Genomic DNA, 10088 nt, shown 5'->3' with positions numbered 1-10088 from the left:
GCAGCCCTGTGTCTGGGGAAGTCACCTGCCTGGCTGCTGGAGGAGGAAGGAAGGAAGGAACAGAGAACAATGAAGCCCTTCTTAAAAGCCAAGTTTTTGTTGTTGTTGTTTGGTTTTGTTTTTTAAGTTTATTTTCTAATCATGTCACTCCTCAGCTGAAAACCTTTCAGTAGCTAGTCACCGCTTCTAGGATAAAGGTAAAAAACCCTGATACAGCAAGCAGGGCTCTCTACATCCTGCTCTTCAGCCTCATCTCTCCCCACTTTCTTTTTCTTGCAAGTTCCTCAAACATGTCCACTCTCTGCCCACCTCAAGCCTATACATGCTATTCCCTCCACCTGGAATGCTTTTCCCTCCACTGTCACTAATTCTAGCTCATTCTTCATTTCTCAGCTAAAACATTACTTCTATGAGGAGAACTTCAACATCATCAGAAGGATGTTTCCAGAGGCCTCAAATCAAGTCTCCATCTAGGGCACCTGGGTGGCTCAGTTGATTAAGCATCTGCCTTTGGCTCAGGTTGTGATCCCAGGGTCCTGGGATCGAGCCCCACACTAGGCTCACTGCCAAGCAGGGAGCCTGCTTCCCCCCTCTTCTTCTGCTGTTACCCTCTGCTTGTGCTCTCTAGTTCTGACAAATAAATCTTAAAAAAAAAAAATCAATCCTCCATCCTGTCAAACACATTTTCAACTCCTTAGACTTTATTAGAGTTTCTAATGATGTCTCTGTGTGATTAATTAATGTCTGTCTCTCCATTTCTGCCTTGCTTGCCATTTTAACCCCAGAGCCAATGCTTAGACTTATAGTCGATGTGTCTACCATGTAAGGAGAGTTCCACAAGTATTTGTTAAATGAACGAACAAATAAGTGTTTGAGCACTTAAAATATTCAGTTTTTAAATAAAGGGAGTAAAAAAGATCCTGATTATTTTCTCTCTTTCTCAATTCTTAGCTGTGCCTTAGTTTGAAGATACATTCCCCAGAAGTTGACCAATGACAGGACTGAGAAAAAGGGGAATGTAGTATCAGAAGCTCTTGGACTCTGCTGCTGAGAACTTGGCCACCAAGCAGTCTTACCCTCCATGCCAGTTGTCCAATATGGTAGCCACTAGCCATGCATCCTGTTTAAATTCAAACTAGTTAAGGAGCACCTGGCTCACTCAGTTGGTAAAGCACGGGTCTCTTAATCTCAGGGTCAAGAGTTCAAGCCCTACGTTGGGTGTGGAGCCTCTTAAAATAGAAGAAATATATGAAACTAGTTAATACTAAATACAATTAAAATTTTTCAAATTTTACATGTCCATGGTACATTTCACATGTCCATGGTCAGTAGCTACCACATTGGACTGTGCCAATGAAGAACATTTCCATTATCACAGAAAGTTCTACTAAGCAGAGCACAGGATTCTCAGCAGGTCGAAAGAAGAAAGTTTACTCTCCTTTCCGCTTTCAGATCAGGAGGCCAGGGAGAAGCCCTGCAGCCATTACGATTATTGTCTCCATTACGTGTAATTTCTAGGTGCTGCACTGAAGGGTCTTCATCTCTAAGCAGGATCCCTAAGTGCTCTCCATTAGGGTTGTTACGAAGATTAAGTGAGAACACGTGTTCGGGCCTTTAGTTCTCAATCAATGGTAGCTGTGCTTGTTACTGGCCAAAAGTTAACATTGTTAACAGGAGAGACTCTGGTGCTGATTGTATAGCTTCTTTAAGGCCCAAGTTCTTCATCCCTACAATGGGGATAGTATCTTGAACATTGTGGTAAGGATTAGTTAGGATGTTTTGCACAAAAGGCTTAGCACAGTGCCTAGTACCCCCAAACTATTAGCTGTTCTTGTTTTATTATTGTCAAGTGCTAGAGCAAATTTTAATTTCTCATGAATTGCCTCAAAAATTGGATTCCAGGGCACCTGGGTGGCTCAGTGGATTAAGCCACTGCCTTCGGCTCAGGTCATGATCTCGGGGTCCCGGGATCGAGTCCCGCATCGGGCTCTCTGCTCAGCGGGGAGCCTGCTTCCTCCTCTCTCTCTCTCTGCCTGCCTCTTGGCCTACTTGTGATCTCTGTCTGTCAAATAAATAAATAAAATCTTTAAAAATAAAATTGGATTTCAGCTATAAAACATTCCAGGTTTGGGGGCACCTGGGTGTATCTGTAGGTTAAGCAGCCAACTCTCGATTGCAGTCAGGTCATGATCTCAGGGTCCTAGGATCTAATCCCGAGGCTGGTTGGACTCCTCACTCAGCAAGGAGTCTGCTTGAGATTCTCTCCCTCTGCATTCCTCCCCTCACTCACTCTCTCTCAAATAAATAGATAAATCCTAAAAAAATAAATAAATAAAACATTTCAGGTATGTTTCTGATATGCTGATGTGGCCAGTAGTTAACTTCCTTAAACTTACATTTTGTTCTGATGAGGGCCAGCAGCCCAGCCTGTAAATCAAAATTCTGGTAAAAGTCAGTTAAATTCCCTGTTGGCGTACCCACAATTCCGAGATGTCCCTGACTTCTCACTGGGCCAAGAGGTGCCTGACATAGTCATATGTCAGAATTCTACTGAAAGTATTGGTCATCTTAAATGATTGAACTTTTATCTAATTTTTCTATTTGGCTACAGCTAGATTCCTCTAATGTCTCCTGTCAGTTCTGCTATTTTCTCCCAAATTCTAGACTTGTTTCCATAAGGCAACCAAATTTCTAACAGGATGGTGTATGTTTGTATTCAGGGGAGAAAAGGGAAGAAAAAAGAGAAGGAAACGATTTTTAATCTGATGTCAAGTTAAAAGCAAGAGAAGGAAGATGGGGTGATAGAGGGGGGTCCCTAATATTTATTGAAAATGCACAATTTGCCAAAAAATTATTTTTATTTTTCATGGACTCCCTTTTTCTTCTTTTTAATTTAATTTTATTTTTTAAAGATTTATTTATTTATTGTAGAGAAGGCATGTGTTGTGGGGAAAGGGAGCAGAAGAGGGAGAGGGAAAGTAATCCTCAAGCCGACTCCCTACTGAGCATAAAGCCTGATATAGGGCTTGATCTCAGGACCCTGAGATCATGACTTGAGCTGAAATCAAGTGTGTCGGCTGCTTAACTGACTGAGCAACCAAGGCATCCCTCTTCTTTTTAATTTTTTTTAAAAAGATTTTATTTATTTATTTGGCAGAGAGAAAGATCACAAATAGGCAGAGAGGTGGGCAGAGAGAGAGGGGGAAGCAGGCTCCCCGCTGAGCAGAGAGAGCCCGATGTGGGGCTCGATCCCAGGACCCTGAGATCACGACCTGAGCCGGAAACAGAGGCTTAACTCACTGAGCCACCTAGGCACCCCTTTTTAATTTTTTAATTCAAAGCAATACAGGTACATAGCCAAATGTAATTGTATGTAAAGTGTACATATTTTGAATGTATTTTCTTCTAAAAATGTGAATGTAAATGTAAAAAAAGAAATTAAAATAATTTTTCACATTTTAAAAAAGGCTATCTTTCTTCTAAAATAGTCAAAATGACCTACCAAAACTAAATGGCAAAATCAAGTTACAGTCAATCTCTATCAAATTTCTAGTCAAAGATATTAAAATAAGTTGCTTGGTATATTAGCTTTTCAGAAAGTTCCGTTAAGTCTTAAATAATTTTATAAAACTGTTCAGTGTTCACATTTAATATTCACATATTTTCCAATGAAAAAAAATCTGTCATGCTTCCCATATGTAATGTTTAGATCCATATACATACACATTTAAGGGTAAAAAATTGTCTAATACTACAAAATATTCCTCAGACACTACAATGTTAGTGAGCACTTGCGCTAATTTATGAAGATCTCCAGAAGCATGAATTGGAGCCCCAGGAAAAGCAAGGCAATGGCTGCTTGGCCCTCTGGGAAACAATACTTTGTAGGCAAGAATCTTTTGCATTCATGCTAAGAAGGAGGTTTCGACAAGTTTATCTGTCTTTTCTCTTACCTAAGCATCCCTGCCATTCTGATCCTCCCTGCATTTCCAAACTATGCTCTCTCATACTCAAAACTTCTTAATATTCTGATCCAGGTTCCTTCTGTTCTGAGGATCTAGGACAAAGAAGGCAAGGAAGTGTGTCTCCTTAGAGCATAATACAGTTCGGTAAAAAGATGAATATCTAGGTTTACAGGATTGTCCTGTCTAGAGCTCATACCAAGTGACAGAGATTCCCCTCTACCACTCTGCTTTTGAGCGTTTATGACATGAGAGTTGCTATAAACTATGGGTCTCAGAGTAGGCCTCTTGCCTAAGGCCAGGGGAAATGCTGCTTTAAAAACTAGAGAACAGGGGGGTGCCTGGATGGCTCAGTTGGTTAAGCGTCTGCCTTTGGCTCAGGTCATGATCCCATGGTCCAGGGATCGAGCCCCGCATCGGGCTCCCTGCTCAGTAGGAAGCCTGCTGCTCCCTCTCCCACTCCCCCTGCTTGTGTTGGTTGTGTTCCCGCTCTTGCTCTGTCTCTCTCTGTCAAATAAATAAATAAAATATTAATAAAATAAAAACTAGAGAACATGCAATCTTTAACGGGGTGCCAGACTGTTCTTCAAAAAGCACTACAGTGAACTTGCTATAATGACGGACCTATGAGGTCATGCTGTAAAGGCACCCCTGCTCCAAACATTCAACAAGGAATGCTGCCCACTACCTTACACTATACTCAGCAACTGATTGAGATGCAACAGTACTTAACTGTGAAAGGTAAGAAAAATAAAACTTGGGCTCAGTTGGTTAAGCAGCTGCCTTCAGCTCAGGTCGTGCTAGGGTCCTGGTATCGAGTCCCACTTTGCTCAGGGGGGGAGCCTGTGTCTCCCTCTGCTTGCTCCTCCCTCTGCTTGGGCTCTCTCTCTCTCTCTAAGATTCAAAGAACAGGGGCGCCTGGGTGGCTCAGTGGATTAAGCTGCTGCCTTCGGCTCAGGTCATGTTCTCAGTGTCTCTGCTCAGTGGTGAGCCTGCTTCCCCTTCTCTCTCTGCCTAACTCTCTGCCTACTTGTGATCTCTCTCTGTCAAATAAATAAATAAAATCTTAAAAAAAAAAAAGACTCAAAGAACACTTAGAAGAATATCCTCATGAACTAACTGGGTTAGGCAAAGAGTTTTTACGTGGAACATAAAAGAAGAAAATACTAATAAATCAGACCAATATAAGTCTCTCTTTATCAAGGATAGTATTAAGAGAGTGAGAGATCAGGCGCCTGGGTGGCTCAGTGGGTTAAGCCTCTGCCTTCAGCTTGGGTCATGATCTGAGGGTCCTGGCATCGAGCCCCGAATCGAGCTCTCTGCTCAGCAGGGAGTCTGCTTCCCCCTCTTTCTCTGCCTGCCTTTCTGCCTACTTGTGATCTCTGTCTGTCAAATAAATAAATAAAATCTTAAAAAAAAAAAAGAGAGAGTGAGAGATCAAGCCTCAGACTAAAAGAAGATATTTGCAACATAAATATCCACCAAAGGCTTCAAATCAGAAATATACATTAAAAATCTACTAAATCATAAAAAAGACAAACTAATTTTTAAGTGAGTAAAAGACAGAACAGGCATTTATTTCACAAAAGAGGAAATCCAAAATGTCAATAAGCAAAGGAAAATGTGCTCAACATTATTATGCATGTTGAAAATGCTAATTAAAGCCACAAGGACTGAAACAAGTAATAATTTTATGTTAATCATAAAAATAAAAAACCACAAGAAGATACCATTCTTCAACCACCAAAATGGTGAAAATGAAAGAGACTGATGAGGAGCACCTGGGTGGCCCAGTCGTTGAACGTCTGCCTTCGGCTGGAATCATGATCCCAGGGTCCTGGGACCGAGACCCATTTCAGACTCCCTGTTCAGCAGGGAGGCTGCTTCTTCCTCTCCTACTCTTCCTGCCCGTGTTCCCTCTCTCACTATGTCTCTCTCTGTCAAATAAATAAAAATCTAAAAAAAAAATAATAATAGAGACTGATGATACTGAAGTTTGATGAGTACGTGCAGCACTGTCATTTTCATACACTGCAGGGAGCATAAACTGATACAGCCACTTTGGAAAACTGGAAACATGTATTAAAGCTCAATGTACACTTTCCCTTTGATCCAGAAACCATACTCCTAGGTATAAGAGAAATGAGTGTATATGAGCACAAAAAAGCGTGGTAAGAATATATAAAGGCACTTAGGTGGCTCAGCTGGTTGAAGGTCTGATTCGGTTTCGGCTCAGGTGATGATCTCAAGGTTATGGGATTGAGACCCATGCTGGGCTCTCCACTCAGTGCAGAGTCTGCTTCAGATTCTTTCTGCCTCTCCCTCTGACCCTCCCCTGCTCTCATGCTCCTTTCTCCCTCTAAAATGAATAAAATCTCTAAAAACAAACAAACAAACAAAAGAATATTCATAGCAACTGTATTCATAGTAGTAAAGAATTGGAAATGTTTATCAATAGGAGAAAGGATAAGCTATAGTATATTCAAATAATGGAATACTATGCAACAGTAAAAAGAAGTGACATATGGTTACATGGAACAACATGATGATGTCATAAACATAGCTGTATTCAAAAAGGAGCCTTAACAACCAGAGTCCATGCTATATGATTATAGCTATATGAAGTTCAAGAATAGGCAAGACTAATATATGATGATAAAGCCAGAATAATGACTGCCTTAGGGTACTGACTGGAAAGGGGCAAAAGAGAGGCTTTCCGGGTGTTGGGAGTGTTCCGTATCTCAATCTTCATGGTGAGTGGCCAAGTATATGCATATAAAAAATTCGCTGAGTGGGACCATTGCAATTAATACACTTAATAGATGTTATATCTTAGGGATGCCTGGGTGGCTCAGTCATTGGGTGTCTGCCTTCAGCTCAGGTTATGATCCGAGGGTCCTGGGATGGAGCCATGCATTGGGCTCCCTGCTTGGCGGGAAGCTTGCTTCTCCCTCTCTCACTCCCCCTGCTTGTGTTCCTGCTCTCACTATCTCTCTCTGTCAAATAAATAAAAAAATAAAATCTTAAAAAAAAAAAAAGATTTTTTTTTTAAAGTCTACTAAAAAAAATAGAATAAATATCCCGGCAGCTGTTTTCACCAACTGAAAACAATCTGAAGAGGCTTTTTGGTTTTATTTTTAAAAAGCCCATTACCACACTAACTTAGTTCTTTCATAAGGTGAAGTGTTGGAATGTGAACTTCCTGAAAGTGAGGGAATAACTCTATTCTGATATGGAAAATTGTTACAGAAAATTTAGGTCATACCAAAGTTTGGTTCTTTGAAAATTTGATTTTTTTTTTTAATAGTCCCAACCATAGGGCTCAAACTCACAAACCTGAGATCAAGAGTTGCATGCTCTACTGACTGTGTTGGGTTCCCCCCAAATTTGATTTTTTTCCCAAAGATTTATTTATTTATTTACTTGACAGAGACAGAGATCACAAGTAGGCAGAGAGGCAGGCAGAGAAAGAGGAGGAAGCAGGCTCCCCGCTGAGCGGAGAGCCCAATGCGGGGTTGATCCCAAGGACCCTGGGATCACAACCCAAGCCGAAGGCAGAAGCCCCAACCCACTGAGCCACCCAGGCGCCCCCAAAATTTGATTTTTTAAGTATAATTTTCAAGTTATTCAAAGAGATAGATACTCACATATTGCCCTAAAAAAGCAGTCAGCCAATGAGCCTGAATTCAGAAGAAAGACGTCTTCATTTCTTTTACTTTGTACCTTTGTTGTAAATAATAGAAAGGCTGAAAAACAAACATATGTGTTAAAATTTAAGACAAAAACAATGACAATGGGGAAAGACCTCTGTTTATAAGGGCAATGCTTGGTCAAACACATTTAGGCCTATTCACATTAAATATGGAAAGTTGTTATTAGGAACAATTAAAAATAAAAATGAGTAAGTTGGCACCAATGGTATTTGGGGCATGGCTAAGACTCATTGGAGGAATGAGGATTTGATAGCATAAATGCTTGAAAACTAGGCAAAAATAATTTATGTCTCCGAACCCTAGGAATTATTTTATAATTGTTTTCCAGTAATTTTTCCTTAAAAGGAAAAATTTTATTTTGGAGATTATTAGAACAAATGTCCACTAATTACAGCCACTCTTTCCAGGGGGACATTGCCCCAAGGTGTCCCTCACATGACTTTATTTTACAGTCATCATCAAGCTGTTATCTCTAAAACAGGTGGCTGTGTCGGAAAGGATGCCAGCCACTGGCCTCACTCTAGGCCGAAGGTACTCAGATACCACCTGACCCAGACTCAGCCCGTGGGGACTAGGCCCTCCACGGAGACAGTTTCAGTCTCCCTGTGCCTTCACGCTTGTTGGTGCTTTACAGAAGCCGTGTTGGCTTGGTAGGAAAGAATATGGCCAAAAGGTCCTGGGGGTTGCAGTAATAATAGATGGTCACAAAATTTGCCTTTCTCAGATGAGAAGTTATGTCTGTGCGAGTCACACTAGATGTGCGGCGACCAGTCGCGCTGTCTGGGGGAGGGCATCAGGCAGCAGAGCCAATGGGAAAGCCCCGTGGCCCGTGGCAGGAAAAGAGCTTCCTGAGCTGGGAGGCGTGTGCCAATCGCTGGGGAGAAGGGCTTAGGAGAGGTTGGGTTTTGACAATCACATGGTGAAATTGAGACTGTATTTTATTTTTTAAAAGATTTTATTTATGTATTTGTCACAGGGAAAGAGAGAGAGAGAACAAGCAGGGGGACCTGCAGACAGAGAAAGAAGCAGGCTCCCCGCTGAGCAGGGAGCCCCATGCGGGACTCAATCCCAGAACGCTGGGATCCTGAGCAGAAGGCGATGCTTAACTGACTGAGCCACCCAGGTATCCCCAAGACTGTTTTTTAAAAGTTGTGCAAAGCCATTAAAGGGTTTCAGGCAGGGAACTGTGGGATCAGGTTTGTACTTAACAGTTTTAAAACTCCGTCCTTTGAAGAGGGGATTCTGATAGAGCCAGGGTAAAAGCGGAGAGACCAGTTAGGAAGTTGTTATTAGTAGTCTGGGCAAGAGATGATAGCCATGAAGAGAAATATGAATAGATGGAACATAGAGTTTATAGGTAGAAATGACTACCAGTCTTAATAAGAACTTTGAGTGAGGAACTAGGGATTAAAAAAAAATGAGAAGAATCAGTTTTATTTTTATTTATTTATTTTTAAAAGATTTTATTTATTTTAGAGTGAGAGATTGAGAAAGAGAGCTGGAGCAGGGGGATAGGGCAGAAGGAGAGGGAGAAGCAGGATCCCAGCGGAGCAGGAGCCTGATGCCGGACTCCATCCCAGGACACTGGAATCATGACCCGAGCCAAAGGCAGACACTTAACCGATTGAGCCACCCAGGCATCCCAAGAAAAATCAGTTTCATTTTCAAGGATGCCCAGTGAAAAATAAATACATTTAAGAGTTTGCCATGTATCTTTCTGACTGTTGCTTTTGCTTTTACATTTTTACGTGTCCTTATTGAACATATACAAAACTGGGCTTACCTGTCAGTGTTCCAGTTTTTAATATGAGTGGTATTATACTGTACAAGGTTCATTCAATACTTCTTGGAGATCTAGCTATGCTATTATATTTGTATAAAGGTCATTCTTTTAACAGGAACATAATAATATTCTATAGTATTAATATGCCAGAAGTAAACTCCAGTGGTCAAACTGCCCCCTACAATTCCTACTCCCCAAGCCCTTCATTTTCTAATTGGGCTTCATTTCCTAACTAAATTGTATTCACTTCAATAAAGAGGTAAACTGAGGCAAGCTCAAAATACCAGAAATTGAATTTTTTGGGAATAGCAAAAAAATTGCCATTCAGGAAACACATGCTGTAGCAAGTTACAGGTGACTCCATTGAGGGCTTGGGGTGGGCTGTATTTATGGGCAAGAAGGAAGTGTAGCCAGAGTCCAAGCAGCTTGAAGATGGAAAGTTCATCGGCTTGAAGATGGGAAGAGATTCTCAGTGCGTGTTCATTGGTCCGGAGATAAGTCTTTGTCTTTTATAAATCAGGCATTTATAGGAAATCATCCTCTGTTCTTAAGTTCTGCTCTTTTGAGGATGCGTGTGGGAGATTCTCCACTGCATATCCTTGAGTTCCATTTTATTTTACTTATTTATTT

The sequence above is a fragment of the Mustela nigripes genome, chromosome 2 (assembly GCF_022355385.1).
Source record: "Mustela nigripes isolate SB6536 chromosome 2, MUSNIG.SB6536, whole genome shotgun sequence".
Taxonomy (NCBI): domain Eukaryota; kingdom Metazoa; phylum Chordata; class Mammalia; order Carnivora; family Mustelidae; genus Mustela; species Mustela nigripes.
The sequence above is the reverse complement of the archived record's forward strand: the minus strand, read 5'-3'. Positions refer to the sequence as shown.